Source organism: Tursiops truncatus, chromosome 20, assembly GCF_011762595.2.
Source record: "Tursiops truncatus isolate mTurTru1 chromosome 20, mTurTru1.mat.Y, whole genome shotgun sequence".
Lineage (NCBI taxonomy): Eukaryota > Metazoa > Chordata > Mammalia > Artiodactyla > Delphinidae > Tursiops > Tursiops truncatus.
Window position 1 is genome coordinate 38695260 of NC_047053.1, and position 16143 is coordinate 38711402.

A 16143-nucleotide genomic window follows, 5' to 3' on the forward strand; every position below is an offset into this window, starting at 1 on the left:
TGACAGGGTGGTCTGGGCCGTGGCAGAGGAGAAATCATTAACTGCGTAGTATTTTGCGTCTCAACCCACACCTCCACCTTCACAGCCCATTCATACCCACCCCCCTCCAGTGGCAGCCTCTCTCCCCAGAAGCCTGTGTTTCTTATTCCTGATTGGTGAGTGAACCCTGGAGCCAGTTCACCTCCCCTTCCCCAAATCCTGCATACCCACATGGGGATTCATCTGCCAGTTTATCAAAGGAGCAGTCTGCACTAGTTACATTGTTTCTGAAACAGTGGCTCAAATGCAGTCCCCTCATTGGCTGGGAAGTAAGAAGTGGTTCCCCTGTGGAACCAGACCCCTCCCAACCCTTGCCCACCTGGCCCCTGCTCCCTCTTCCTCTCCTCTCCTCCCATCCAGACTCCAGGGCACTTCTGCCAAGTTGTTAAAGGTGGCTCAGGCCAGAGGCTTTGGATAAAAAGATGGGGCATCTAAGCTCCACGGCCATTTTTTATGGTCATAATCTTTAACAACCTTAATATTTGTTGGCTTCATTTCTTCTTTCATCTCAGCTCTTCTCGTCCCCCTAACTTACCTTCTACTCCTTATTCATTCAACAAATATGTATTTATTTATTTATTTATTAAAGTATAGTTGATTGACAATGTTGTGTTAATTTCTGCTGTACAGCAAAGTAACTCAGTTATACACATATATACATTCTTTTTTACATTCTTTTCCATTATGATTTATCCCAAGATATTGGATGTAGTTCCCTGTGCTGTACAGTGGGACCTTGCTGTTTATCCATTCTATATGAAATAGTTTGCACCTACTAACCCCAAACTCCCACTCCATCCCTCCCCCATTCCCCCTCCCCCTTGGCAACCACCAGTCTGTTCTCTGTCTGTGAGTCTGTTTCTGTTTTGTGGATAGATTAATTTGTGCCATATTTTAGATTCCACATATAAGTGAAATCATATGGTATTTGTCTTTCTCTTTCTGACTTACTTCACTTAGTATGATAATCTCTAGTTGCATCCATGTTGCTGCAAATGGCATTGTTTTGTTCTTTTTTATGGCTGAGTAATATTCCACTGTATATATGTACCACATCTTCTTTATCCATTCATCTGTTGATGGACATTTAGGTTGTTTCCATGTCTTGGCTATTGTGAATAGTGCTGCTGTGAACATAGGTGTGAATTCAACAAACATTTATCAAGCACCTGGTGCCAGGCATTGTGACAGGTGTTGGGGACACATCAGTGAGACAAAAAGATCTTTGCCCTCCTAGGGCCCACATGCAATGCAGAGCTACAAATAATAAACAAAGAACTAGAGCACATAGCATAAATGATGTGAAAAGTGCTGGGAGAAGAAAAGAAAGCAGGAGGAGGACCTGGGAGGGGTGGGTGGGCTGCGGGTTGCAAGTTTAAATATTTGGGTGGTCAGGGAAGCTCTCACTGAAGAGTCACTTAAGTCCAAAGCTGAAGGAGGGAGGGAGCTGGGGAGAATATTCACCAACAGAGGGTTCGAAGCAGCAACAGCAAATGCAAAGACTCGAGGCCAGAGAAGGAGCCACAGTTGCTAAAATGACATGAACAAAGGGGACTATAGATGAGGGAGGTGGAGAGGTAACAGCAGGGCCCGATGGGCTAGACCTAAGTTGAGTCAGTGGAGAACTTTACATCAGAGGAGTGATGTCACCTGGCTTAAGCTTTAACAGGAAGGCGCTGGCTGTTTGGCTGAGAATAGACAGCCAGCAGGGGGTGTCTTAGTCCGTTCAGATTGCTCTAACAAAATACCATAGACTGGATGGCTTACAAACAACAGAAATTTACTCCTCAGAGTTCTGGAGGCTGGAAGTCCAAGATCCAGATGCCGGCATGTTCCGTGTCTGGTGAGAGGTCCAATTTCTTGTTCATAGACAGCGCTCTTCCCTTCTCACTGTGTCCTCACCTGGTAAGGGAGCTCTCTGGGGTCTCTTTCATAAGGCTGCAGTTCCCATTCAGGAGGGCTCCACCCTCATGGCATAATCACTTCCTCAAAGCCTCCTCCTCTTAATACTATCACATTGGGGCTGAAGTTTCAGCCTACGAATTGCAGAGGGAGGTGGAGGACAAAACAGTCTGTAACAACCCTATCGCTCTTTTAAAAAAAAAATAAAAGCTTTTTTGAGATATAACTCACGTGCCATAAAATTCACCATTTAAAAGGGTCCAGGGGCTTCCCTGGTGGCGCAATGGTTGAGAGTCCGCCTGCCGATGCAGGGGACACGGGTTCGTGCCCCGGTCCGGGAAGGTCCCACATGCCGCGGAGCGGCTGGGCCCGTGAGCCATGGCCGCTGAGCCTGCGCGTCCGGAGCCTGTGCTCCGCAACGGGAGAGGCCACAATAGTGAGAGGCCCGCGTACCGCAAAAAAAAAAAAAAAAAAGTGTCCAATCTGGACTTCCCTGGTGGCACAGTGGTTAAGAATCTGCTGCCAGTGCAGGGGACACAGGTTCAAGCCCTGGTCCGGGAAGATACCACATGCCGCGGAGCAACTAAGCCTGTGCGCCACAGCTACTGAGCCTGCACGCCTGGAGCCCACGAGCCACAACTACTGAAGCCTGCACGCCTGGAGCCCGTGCTCCGCAACAAGAGAAGCCATCGCAGTGAGAAGCCTGCACACCAGACCGAAGAGCAGCCCCCGCTCGACACAACTAGAGAAAGCCCGCACGCAACAATGAAGACCCAACACAGCCAAAGTAAATAAATAAAATTTTTAAATAAATAAATAAATAAATAAAAATAAATTAAAAATAAATAATTTTAAAAATTAAAAGATAAAACAAAAAAAAGAAAAAATGTTTAATCTCTGGTTTTAGTATATTCACAGAATTGTACAACCAACACCACTACCTAATTTCAGAACATTTTCATCAAACCAGAATGAAACCCCATACCCATTGGTAGTCATTCCCCATTCCCCTCCCCCACAAGCCCCAGCTCTATGGATTGCCTATTCCGGACACTTCATATTAATGGAATCATATAATATGTGGCCTCTGTGTCTGGCTTTTTTCACTTAGCATCATGTTTTTAAGGTTCATCTAAGGTGTAGGATATATCAATACTTCATTCCTTTTTTTGTAACCAGACTTATTGAGGTATAATTGACAATTCTAACTGAACATACTTAAAGTGGAACATACTTAAATAGGGTAAGTTTTGATAGACTTATAATACTCATGAAGCCATCCTCACAATCAAGATAACGAACATATCCATCACTCCATATTTTATCTTTCAAAAAAAATAAAGTTTATATTTTAGAGCAGTTTTAGGTTCACAGCAAAATTGAGCTTAGAAAGTACAAAGAGTTCCCTATATATCCCCTCCCACAACACACGCATAGCTTTCCTCATTATCAGCATCTCCCCCCAGAGTGGGACATTTGTTACAACTGATGAGCCTAAACTGACACATCATCATCACCCAAAGTCCATAGTTTACATTAGGGGTCACTCTTGGTGTTTTACATTCTATGGATCTGGACAAATGTATGACACGTAGCCATCATTATGGTATCATACAGAACATTTTCATTGCCCTAAGAATCCTCTGCAACATGGATAGGCTCAGAGATTATCATACTGAGTGAAGTAAGTCAGACAGAAAAAGACAAATACCATAGGATATCACTTATATGTGGAATCTAAAATACGACACGCATGAACTTATTTACGAAACAGAAGTAGACTCACAGACGTAGAGAACAGATTTGTGGCTGACGAGGGGGAGGAAGGATGGGGGAGGGATGGACTAAGAGTTTGGGATTAGATGGCGCAAACTATTATATATAAAATGGATAACAACCTTGGATAACCTTGTTGTTTAACAAGATCCTACTGTATAGCACAGGGAATTACATTCAAATCCTGTGATAAACCATAATGGAAAAGAATATACAAAAGAATGTATACATATACGTATAACTGAATCACTTTGCTGTACAGCAATAATCAACACATTATAAATCAAATATGCTTCAATTTAAAAAAAATCCCTCCCTCTACCTCAACCCTGGCAACCATAGATATTTTCACAATCTCATAGTTTGGCCTTTTCCAGAATGTCATATAGTTGGAATCACACAATACCTAGCCTTTTGGGATTGGCTTCTTTCACTTACTAATATGTATTTAAGGTTCTTCCAGATCTCATTCTTTTTTTGCACTGAATAATATTTTATCATCTGGATGTACCATGGTTTATTAATCTATTCACCTACTGATGTCCTTTCATTTTTGTTTTATTTATTTATGTATTTTGGCCGCATCAGATCTTAGTTGCAGCACACAGGATCTTCGTTGCGGCATGCAGTATATTTAGTTGAGGCATGTGGACTTCTTAGTTGGGGCATGTGGGCTTCTTAGTTGCAGGAATGCATGCAGGATCTAGTTTCACAACCAGGGATCAAACCCGGGTCCCCTGCATTGGGAGCGCGGAGTCTTACCCACCTGACCACCAGGGAAGTCCCCTTATGTTTTTGAAAAGAGCCTTTTTTTTTTTTTTTTTTTGCGGTACGCGGGCCTCTCACTGTTGTGGTCTCTCCCGTTGCGGAGCACAGTCTCCGGAATCGCAGGCTCAGCGGCCATGGCTCACGGGCCCAGCCGCTCCGCGGCATGTGGGATCTTCCCGGACCGGGGCACGAACCCGTGTCCCCTGAATCGGCAGGCGGACTCTCAACCACTGCGCCACCAGGGAAGGCTGAGCCTTTATTTTTTAAAGATAGATACCGAACTTTTTGTATATGAAACAATGTCTAGGATTTGCTTCAAAATAACACAGGAGGGGGAAGCCGATGGGGACATAGATGAAACAAGGTCGGCCATGAGTTGGTAACTAGTGTCGTCATCATGGGATAAACACAGGCGGATCATAATAATGTTCTCTCTCTCTCTCGTGTGTTTTTTGTTTTCCATAATAAAATCTTACATTTTAATTGAAGTATAGTTGATATACGATGTGTTAGTTTCTGGTGTACAGAAAATTGATTCAGTTATACATATATATACATATTCTTCTTCATATTCTTTTCCATCATGGTTTATCCCAGGATAGTGAATATAGTTCCCTGTGCTATACAGTAGGACATTGTTGTTTATCTATTTCATATATAGTAGTTTGTATCTGCTAATCCCAAACTAATTTATCCCTCCCCCCTTTGGTAAATATAAATTTGTTTTCTATGTCTGTGAGTCTATTTCTGTTTTGTAAATAAGTTCATTTCTATCATTTTTTTAGATTCCACATATAAGTGATATCATATGGTATTTGTCTTTCTCTTTCTGACTTACTTCATTTAGTAGGATAATCTCTAGGTCCATCCATGTTGCTCCAAATGGCATTGTTTCATACTTTTTTATGGCTGAGTAGTATTCCTTTCTGTATGTATGGACCACATCTTCTTCATCCATTCATCCATCAATGAACATTTAGGCTCTTTCCATGTCTTGGCTATTGTAAATAGCGCTGCTATGAACATTGGGGGGGGTGTGTCTTAATAAAATCTTACTTTTAGGAAATTCCCTTGTGGTCCAGTGGTTAGGACTCGGCACCTTCACTGCCAGGGCCGGGGTTCAATCCCAGGTCAGGGAACTGATATCCCACAAGCCTCGCGGCACAGCCAATAAATAAATAAATAAATAAAATCTTACTTTTAAAGTAGTAACACACAGACACACATTACCCCTGATAACTCCCTATCCTCTACAAAGAGGGCTGAAAATCAGTTGTAAGCATCTCTCCTGCTTTGTCGCCCAGAACATTCCAATCTTACATAGTTTTATTGTCATCAAGGCCAACAAGAGTCCAACTTTTGGGCAGCACATTCATTCCTGTTTGGGGCTCCCATCTCACCCACCTGCACCTCTGCCATCCACTGACATCCCCCCGCTCCAGCCATGCAGGACTTCTCCCAACCCTTGGAACTTCTCACACTTGCATTCATTCACTCAACAAGTCTTCATTGAGCCCCTCCAAGAGCCTGGTACTCTTCTAGGAACTGGGGATACAGCAATGAACAAGACAAGTCCCTACCGTCGGGAGCTTCCACTCTAGGGAAGTAGACACGGTAACACCACCTATAATGTCACATAGTGACACCATGTATAATATCCTATGGTGATAAGCACTGTGGGAGAGAAAGAGAGCCAAGTAAGGAGGAGGAGGAACAGATGTTACTGTTTCAGAAAGCGTGTTCTGGGAAGGCTTCCCTGAGGAGGTGACATTTGGGCACAGACCAAAGTGAATTAAGCAAGTGATCCCTGCCTGTATGAGGGAAGAGCTGTTCAGGCAGAGGAAAAGCAAGTACAAAGACCTGGAGACCCGTGCCTGCTTGGATGCTCGTGGGATGGGACACCCTCGAGGATTTTCCAGCAGGAGAACAACATGGTCTAACCTACATTTATGAGAAGATCACTTTGGCTCCTGGGTAAAGAATGAATTCTGGAGCAACGCTGTCCAATAAGAATAGAATGGGAGTCACAAACACAAGTCACAGATGTAATTTTTTTCATATTCTTTTCCACTGTGGTTTATCACAGGATATTGAACACAGTGCTATACAGTAGCACCTTGTTGTTTATCCATTCTATATGTAATAGTCTGCATTTGCTAATCCCAAACTCCCAATCCATCCCTCCCCCACCCCCTTCTCCTTGGCAACCACAAGTCTGTTCTCTATGTCCATCTGTTTTTGTTTTGCCACACATGTGATTTTAAATGTTCTAGCAGCTGTATTTTTTTATAGCAGCTGCATTTTATTTTATTATTTTTAATACATTTATTTATTTTATTTTTTTATTATATTTGAATGCGTTGGGTCTTCGTTGAGGTGCACGGGCTTCTCATCGCGGTAGCTTCTCTTGTTGCGGAGCACGAGCTCTAGGCGCACGGGCTTCAGTAGTTGCAGCACACAGGCTCATTAGTTGTGGCTCGTGGGCTCTAGAGCCCAGGCCCAGTAGTTGTGGTGCACGGGTTTAGTTGCCCTGTGGCACGTGGGATCTTCCCAGACCAGGGCTCGAACCCGTGTCCTCTGCATTGGCAGGCGGAGTCTCAACTACTGCATCACCAGGGAAGTCCCCCACTGATCTTTTTTAAAAAAACAAAAAAAATTTCTTTCTTGTGATGAGAACTCTTAGGCTTTACTCGCTTAACGACTTTCACAGATAGCATAAAACAGTGTTACTTCTATTTATCATGTTAGACATCACATCCCAGGAACTTCTTTATCTTGTAACTGGAAGTCGGTACCTTTTGACTGACTTCCCCTACTTCCCCCTTCCCCTACCCCCTATCTCTGTTAACCACAAATCTGATTTCTTTTTCTGTGTTTGTTTTTAAAGTATAATCGACCTACGACACTGTGTTAATTCCTGTTGCACAATACAGTGATTCAATATTTCTATGCATTTCAAAATGATCACCATGGGAGTTCCCTGGTGGCATAGTGGTTAGGATTCCAGGTTTTCACTGCCGTGGCCCAGGTTCAGTCCCTCGTCGGGGAACTGAGATCCCGCAAGTCCCGCAATGCGGCACCCCCCCCAAAATATATATATATCTCACCATGATAAGTCTAGTCACCATCTGTCACCATACAAAGATATTACATAGTTATTGACTAGATCCCTCACTGTGCATTTCATACCCATGACTCATTTATTTTGCAACTGAAAATTTGTACCTCTTAATCTCCCTCAACTTTTTGTTTCCTCCCCTCTGACAACCACCTGTTTGTATCTCTTATCTATAACCTTGTTTCTGTTTTGTTATGTTTGTTCATTTTTTTTTTTTTTTAGATTCCACATATGGGTGAAATCATAGGTATTTGCCTTTCTGTCCGACTTATTTCACTTAGCATAATACCCTCTAGGTCCATCCATGTTGTTGAAAATGGCAAGATTTCGTTCTCTTTTATGGCTGAGTAATATTTCATTTTATACATATGTATATATACGTGCGTGTGTGTGTGTATATCACATCTTCTTTATACATTCATCTGTTGGTGGACACTTTGCTTCCATATCTTGGCTATTGTAAATAATGCTGCTGTGAACATAGAGGTGCATAAAGTGTGCACGTCTTTCCTACAGTTTATTTGTCAGCAAAAAGTTTTTTATTATTTTTTTATTGAAGTATAGTTGATTTACAATGTTGCGTTAGATTCTGGTGTACAGCAAAGTGGTTCAGTTATACATATATATATTCTTTTTCATTATGTTATTACAAGATATTGAATATATTTCCCTGTGCTATACAGTAGGACCTTGTTGTTTATCTGTTTTATGTATAGTAGTTGGTGTCTGCTAATCCCAAACTCCTAATTTATCCCTCCGCCCCTCCTTTGGTAACCATAAGTTTGTTTTTTATGTCAGCGAGTCTGTTTGTTTTGTAAATAAGTCCATTCGTGGACTTATTTACATATAAGACTGTACATATAAGTGATATCATTTGATATCTGTCTTTCTCTGTCTGTCAACAAGCAGTTTTAAGAAGACACAACCCGACCCCAAGGGCTTGCTGTGGACAGGGAGGGTGGAGAATACCAGGAGGTGGCCATGACCTGGCATCAGCACAGCCCGGACTACATGAGGCTGCAGCTCTGTCGAGTGGTTCCCCCACTAGCCACTAGTTTCCTGGACAATCTTACTAGAGACATCTCTGTAGCTCCAACACCAAGCACAGAACAGGACATAGAGTAGGGGCCCATTTAATTTTTGCTGAATAGATGTTTGCTGAACTGAATTATCCCAGTCCTTGAGAAAGTAACCCTGAGACCCCTGGGAAGTGTGGGGTAAAGAAGAAGGAAGTGGGATGGAGAAGACAGAGTTGAAGGGGACTCATGAGGCTCCCAGGTAACAGCACCCTCTAGGACCAGGCACTAGTGCCTGGCAACTCTCACTGTAGCCACCAGAGGGCAGTGCCAGTCCACATGCCCCCACCCACACCCCACCCCACCCCAGCTCCCTCGCCTGCAGGGTCATCACCCCACAGAAGAGGCAGTGCAGGGATGGTGACTCCATTTTTCAGATGGAAAAACCAGGGCTCAGACCCCCAGTTCGTCCGCAATAAGCATTTCGGTCTGGCTGTTGGGTTTCTGCCGCTTTCTGCCCAGGTCTGCCAGGCATACTCCTCACCGCAGCCATGAACTTGGGGCACAGACACTCTGATCCCCAGCCTTGGGCGACACACACCAAGCTCGGGCCACCTCCCCTGGCCTGAACCTGGAAAAAGCCACCTGGGACAGGGTTCCCTGTGGAAAGAGCCCCTGAGGTTGAATGCAGGGACCCGGGCAGGGCCAGGCACCAGGCCTACCTTCTGCATCAGACTGGGGGGCAGGACGGAGGGGTGCCCTGGACGTGGGACAGCACAGACCTCTCACCCCCACCCCCACTCCTGCTCGTCTCCCGCAGGCCTCCGGGGAGCCCTCCTCCCTCTCCTGGTCCCACTTCCCCAGCAGAACCAGGCAATGGCCACGACAGTGTAACCCCCGATCCCCCGGGTCCCTCCACCCCTCAGCGCCCCCTTTCCCTTACTCCGCTTCCCAGGATCCCAGCGAGACTGCTGGGGCACTGAGCCTTCCAAGACCTCCCCTGAGCCGGGGTGAGGACGTGGGGATGCACTGGGGTCCTGAGCACCTCAGCCCACTGTCTTCTGGTTTCTAGGCCCTGCTGTTGGCCAGGACAGTGAAGAGAGAGAAGCAAGGAGAGAGGACAGAGGGGAAGTACCTGGGGCGATGGTCAGGGTGGGACGCAGGGGCTCCAGGGAGGATGGCCAGGACCTTGGGCAGAGTGCCATTTCCTCCTCTCCAAGCCCCACCAAGCTCTCTCCCACAGGGCTCTTGTTCCGTAGAACCCCTGCCACCCATACAGCCTGCAGGCTCACTCCTGCTCATCTGTCCTTCTGAGGTTGCCCTCCTCCTCTGAGAAGCCCTCCCTGCTCCAAGACCAGGGTGTCTCCTTGATCTGCCCTCTCCTGGCATCCTCGCCTGCCTCACTGTTCACCCGGTAAGATTGTTACCCATGAGCTGATTATTTTAAAAACAATGAGGAACTGATTCACTTTGTTATAAAGCAGAAACTAACACACCATTGTAAAGCAGTTATACTCCAATAAAGATGTTAAAAAAAAAAAAAGGGCTTCCCTGGTGGCACAGTGGTTGAGAGTCCGCCTGCCGATGCAGGGGACACAGGTTTGTGCCCTGGTCTGGGAAGATCCCACATGCCGCCGAGCGGCTGGGCCCGTGAGCCATGGCCGCTGAGCCTGCGCGTCCAGAGCCTGTGCTCCGCAACGGGAGAGGCCACAACAGTGAGAGGCCCGCGTACCGCAAAAAAAAAAAAAAAAAAGAATGAGTGAAGAGGAGAATACAGCTCAGGGTACAGGAGACCATGTTTGCTGTCTATTGAAAAACAATAATAAAATAAAAACAATGAGGGACGTCCCTGGTGGTCCAGTGGTTAGGACTTCTCGCTTCCAATGCAGGGGGCACAGCTTCGATCCCTGGTCAGGGAACTAAGATCCTGCATGCCGCGTGGAGCAGCCTAAGTTAATTAATTAATTAATTAAAATAGAAACAATGAGGGCAGTGTCTGCTTTGCTCACTTCTGTAGCCTCAGGACTCTAATTAGAGTAGGCACTCTGTATTTGTTGAATGAACACACGATGGATTCTCTGGGTGAGTCTGTCTGTTGCAGGGGTGGGGGGGAGTGACCCCCAAAGGCTTCAGAGAGGGCTGACTTGCCCAGGCAAGGTGAGAGCCCAGGGCTCTGGACTCCCAGACCAGTGCTCCCCAATCCCCAGCAGAGGTGAGCCCCACTGGGAAAGCTTCCAGGCAGCGCCTGTTGGGAGCAAGGGGATTCAAGGATGGGAGCCACAGACCCTCCGTGGGGGACCCCCAGCTCAGTCACCTCCCCCGAACTCTCACTTAGAGCCCCTCAGCCTGGCCCCCACTCACTTCCTCCAGGGACCAGAGCTGTGGGCCTAAGTGGGATAAGGAGCTGGCAGGTCACAGGGCTGGCCCTGCCCTGGGAGGCTCTGTGGGGAACAGCTGGGAGAGGGGTGAGGGAAGCCACAGCACCCACTGTGAGGAGGGCAGTGCCGTCAGCCGGGTCTAGCCTGCCGGGCAGGCAGCGCTGGCGAGCCTGGGAGGATGTTCTGCTGCTCTCGGGCCTCTCTGAGCTCCCCCCAGCCCCAGGGAGGATACCAAAGAGCCCTTTGCTCCTTGACTTGTCCCCCTCTGATCCTTGGGTCTGTGTCCAGGCTCTGTGCCCTTCCAGGGGAATTTGTGGGGCTGGAGGGCAGGGAAGGAGGGAGAGGGGAGGGGCAGTGCTGCTGGGGTGGGGAGGAGAGAGAGGGCTGTGTTCTGGCCCCAGAGGAGGGGGGCTTAGCACCTCTGACCAAGGAGTGAGGATTCCCGGTGGAGGAACATGCCCTGAGGTCCCCTTATCAGGCAACCCCATTGCCACTCCCGCCCCTCCGTGGAGACCTTTGTCAGTTGCTGCAGAACCCCTCCCATCACCGCCCCACCAGGTCATCCTCCAGCCTCTGCCTGGATATCTCCAGTAATGCGGAGCTCAGTAAAGTAGTCTGTGCACTTCCAGACAGCCCTCATTCTCGAAAAGTCTTCCTCAAGACTTCTGCTTAGAGCAAAGATCTTTGTAATCCCACTCCCACACGCAATCCCACTTCTTGTTCCAGTTAGGCCCTCTGGGGACCCCCAGAATGAGGCTGCACCCCCCAGTGCTCTGGCACATCTGACAGGTCTTTTGCCAATGTGCTCTTCTCCAGGCCCCGCATCCTTTGGTCGGGCATGAACCCCATCCCTCCTGATCTCATCGGGGCGCCCCAGACCAGCCAGGGGTTGCCAGTGGGGCCATGGCATCAACGCAGACCTAGGCTCAGGGTCCCAACCTTGGGGACGGGGTGTGGGTAAAGTGCCTTGGGATTAAGAGTCAGGTGTCCTGGGGACTTCCCTGGTGGTCCAGTGGTTGAGGATCCATCTTGCAATGCGGGGGACGCCAGTTCCTTCCTTGGGGAACTAAGATCCCACATGCCGCGGGGCAACTAAGCCTGCGCACCACAACTAGAGAGAAGCCCGCGCACCGCAGCGAAGAACCGCGCACCACAAAGAAAGATCTTGTATGACGCAACGAAGACCCGACGCAGCCAAAAAATAAATAAATATATATTTAAGAAAAGGGAAAGAAATAGAACAAAATTAAAGAAAGAGAGAGTCAGGTGTCCTGGATTCAGATCTCAGCCCAGGTGCTCACACAGCTGTTCTGCCTTCGGCACGTTTTCTAACCTCTCTGAGCCTCGGGGGCTGCACCTCATATAATTTACCTTCATTTTATACACCTCACAGGGATGTGGGGACTGAGATTATTCAGTAAAGTACTTTGCACCTGAGGGCTCATAACTGCTGTTGTTAGTATGAGTTAAAACTATAGAGTTATAGGCAGGTCACTGGAACGTCTTTAGCCTGAAAAGTGAAATGAGAGGAAGTAGTCCTCACCCTCAAAGTTGTGAGGAAATCACTTAGCATAGGGTCTGGTACTAAGAAAAAGGTAAATGAGTGATGATGGGCATGATCACTGACTGTTAGTACGACCGGCCCTCCAAGAATGACCTCAAGACAGAACCTCACCCTCCACGTGGGGTCACTGCTGCCTTCTGGTTAAAACCTCAGTGGTTTCCCCACACACACACCCCAGCTTATCCAGGATCAAGTTCACACGCTTTGGCCAGATGCACAAGGCCTTCCGCCATCTGACTTTTGCCCCATTTTCCAGCCTGTTTCTCCTGTACCGCCCCCTCCTCTTTAAGGGCTGGGCACACCAACCCACTGTTATTTCTTGAACTCCCCACCCAGATCCCCATGTCCATGTCTTTGCTGTTCCCACTGCCAGGAATGCTGGTGCCTCCCAGTGATGGCCAGCAAATACCTCCTCCTTATTCACAATGAGGCTCAATTGTCCCCCACTCCCTCTCGGACTTCCTGGACCCACCCAGACTCCTAAGCACATGCTCCCATCCATGCCGTCCTGCTGGTCTTGGTTTACTGTCCATCCACCTTCCCCCTGGAAGACAAGAACATGGGCGTCTCTACTCACGGTGCCTTGAACAAAGCCTGGCAAACAGCAGGCCCTTAGGAAGCAGTTGATGAATGAATGAATGAATGAATGAATGAATGAACAATCCACAAATCGAGCCAACGCAGTGCTACTGCATTCCTCCAGAAACAGTTCTTTCCTTGGGGAACAAAGATCCCACATGCCGCGGGGCAACTAATCTTTCCCACACGTTCTGGGTGTAGCTGAATTTCCCCATATTTCCTATATGTGCATAGATGTTTTTAAAGTATAGGATTTAGGATTCCATCAAATTATTTCCTACCTAGTTATTTTATCTTATCGATTGTACCTTTTAAGCCAACTTATATGCTTTGGAGATGAGGTCATGCAGAAATGTTTTTTAAATGTTTAGTGTAAGACTCCCTTTAATAACTTATTTTTAGTAACTTATTTTTTTAATTGACAGATGTTATTTTAAGAGCCATTTTAGGTCCACAGATGAGAACTTATTTTTAAGACTTTTTTTTTTTTTTTTTTGGCCACGCCATGCAGCATGTGGGATCTTAGTTCCCCGAGCAGGGATCAAACCCATGGCCCCTGCACTGGAAGCGCGGAAGCTTAACCAGACCGCCAGGGAAGTCCTTTAAAGACCTATTTTAATAACTTGATATTAATCCCACCTTGTTGGATTCTGCCCCTCATTCCGGCCCATCGCCATTTCTGGGCGGGTGGGGGCTTGGTTCGGCCATCTAGCAAGTGACCCTCCCTTGTCATAGGTGGGTGTCTGTCTGCATTGGTACTGTTGATACCAAGGTAGAGATGTTGATCATGTGGGTGGCAGAGACCTTCCTCCAGACCCTCTAGACAGACAGGGCCAGGTTCCTATTCCTTGGATGTGGGTCAATCAGGTCTGCCCACCTCACCTAGGTGTCTCTCTAGAAAAAAGCCTCTTGCCCTTTCTCCTTCTTCTTGCTGGAATCGCTGTGCTTTCTCATTTCATCCTCATGTTCGGTAGGCGGAGCAGGCATTACCCCCTTTTTACAGATGAGGATATTGAAGTTCAGAGAAGTGAACTGACTTTCTCAAGGTTGTGGGGCTCAGACAGCTCCTGCATGAAAACTGAAGCAGCAGTCAACTCACTCCATTGAGTTTAACTTGCATTGTTTCCCCTTTTGACCAGGCTGCCAGGAAGCTCAGCGTCAATGAGGAAGCTCAATCATGGCTAGTATGAACCCTTAACATGGGTGCTTTGCTGTCCCTTGCTTTCCCTTGTCCTCATTGCCTGTTTTGAGACTTGAAAGAGCAATCCTTTCTTGTAAGCCATCTCCAATTCTCTTTTGGAAAGATGGTGGGTGGGAGAGAGTTATATTCCACTGGCTTCCCCAGATCTACTCCCCACTCTGCTCTGGGCAGCAGGATACAACATGGATAGACCACATTGATGGGCTCTCTGGTTTCTGCTTGGGTTTGGACAACAGGGAGCACCAGTAGGGAGTGAGGTCACAGCCTTCCCTTGTCAGGAACCTCATCCACAGGGCTCTGTCCCCAAGAAGCACTCCTTCCCTTCCTGCCTGAGGGTAGAGAAGGCGAGGCCCCCATAATTAGTCCAGAGTACTACCCTCTCCCTTCCTGCTTCCTATACCTGCCCACACCTTTGTAAAACTGTCCCTTTAGCGAATTCTCAAATTACCCAAATTGATCGTTTCCTAACAGGACTCTCTTATGGGCTGAATGTCTGTGTCCCTCTGAATTCATATGTTGAAGTTCTAGCCCCCTAGTGCGATGGTATTTGGAGATAGGGCCTTTGGGAGATAATTTGGTTTAGATGAGGTCACAAGGGTGGGACTCTCATGATGGGATTCGTGCCCTTATAAGAAGAGGGAGAGAAATCTCTCTCTCTCTGAGCCAGCACCAAGGAAAGGTCATGTGAGCACACAGCAAGGAGGTGTTGTCTGCAAGCCAAGAAGTAGGCTCTCACCAGACATGGAATCTACTGGCACCTTGATCTTGGACTTCCTGCCTCCAGAACTGTGAGAAGTAAATGGGGTTTAAGCCACCAGTCTATGGTATTTTGTTATAGCAACCCGAGCAGACTAAGGCAGGCCCTGAACACAGAGTACAGAAAGCGCATTGTTAAGAGACCTTCTCGTGGGAATTCCCTGGCAGTGCAGTGGTTAAGACTGTGCACTTTCACTGCCAAGGGCCCGGGTTCAATCCCTGGTCAGGGAACTAAGGTCCCACAAGCCACGAGAACTGGCCAAAAAAAAAAAAGACCTTCTCATGATCTCTGAAAATTCTGTTCTCCCCTCCCATTCCACAGCCCCTCTCAGCAGAGCTCTCCTCAGCATCTCATCACCTCTCCCCTGCACCTTTCAGCTGCCGCCTAACTGGGCTCCCTGCCCTGCCCCCAACACCAGACCTGTGCCACTGCTCCTCCAAGAACAAGGCCATGACCTCCCTCCACGGCCCGAGCTCCAGGCAGGTATAGAGATGAGGCAACGGATCTGGTGAGAGCAGGCCCACAGGGGCCACATGTTCCAGGCTTGGCATGTGTGTTATACTCAGCCCTCCCCAGGAAGGAGAATTTGGGGACGTGGGTGGGGGACCGTGACATAAGCTGACAGTGGCACCGTGATGGGTGAAATGAGAGCAGAGGGAACAGCATGGACGATGATCAGGAGGCAAGAAACAGCGCGGAGGACGTTGGCTGAAGGGACGGAGGGGAGGGGTGCAGGGGCGGGGGCGGGCCCATCACACACCGACCAATAAGGGGCCTGGACTCCAAGCTACAGGCCACGGCGGGGGGGGGGCGGGGGGGGGTGGGGGGGGGTGGGGGGGGGGTGGGGTAGTGTTCTGCCCTGGAGAGATGGGCAAATGTTCATCAAGGCTGGACGGGGGCAGAGCAGGCTGGAAGTTGAGAGGCCCGCAAGGAGGCTGACCGCTGAAGAGATAAATACGGCCTTGTGTGCCCAAAAGGGGGGACTCACCCCCAGTCATCTCTTCACCCCTCCTAGCCTCCCAAGGTTCCAAGTTGTGTGTATTAA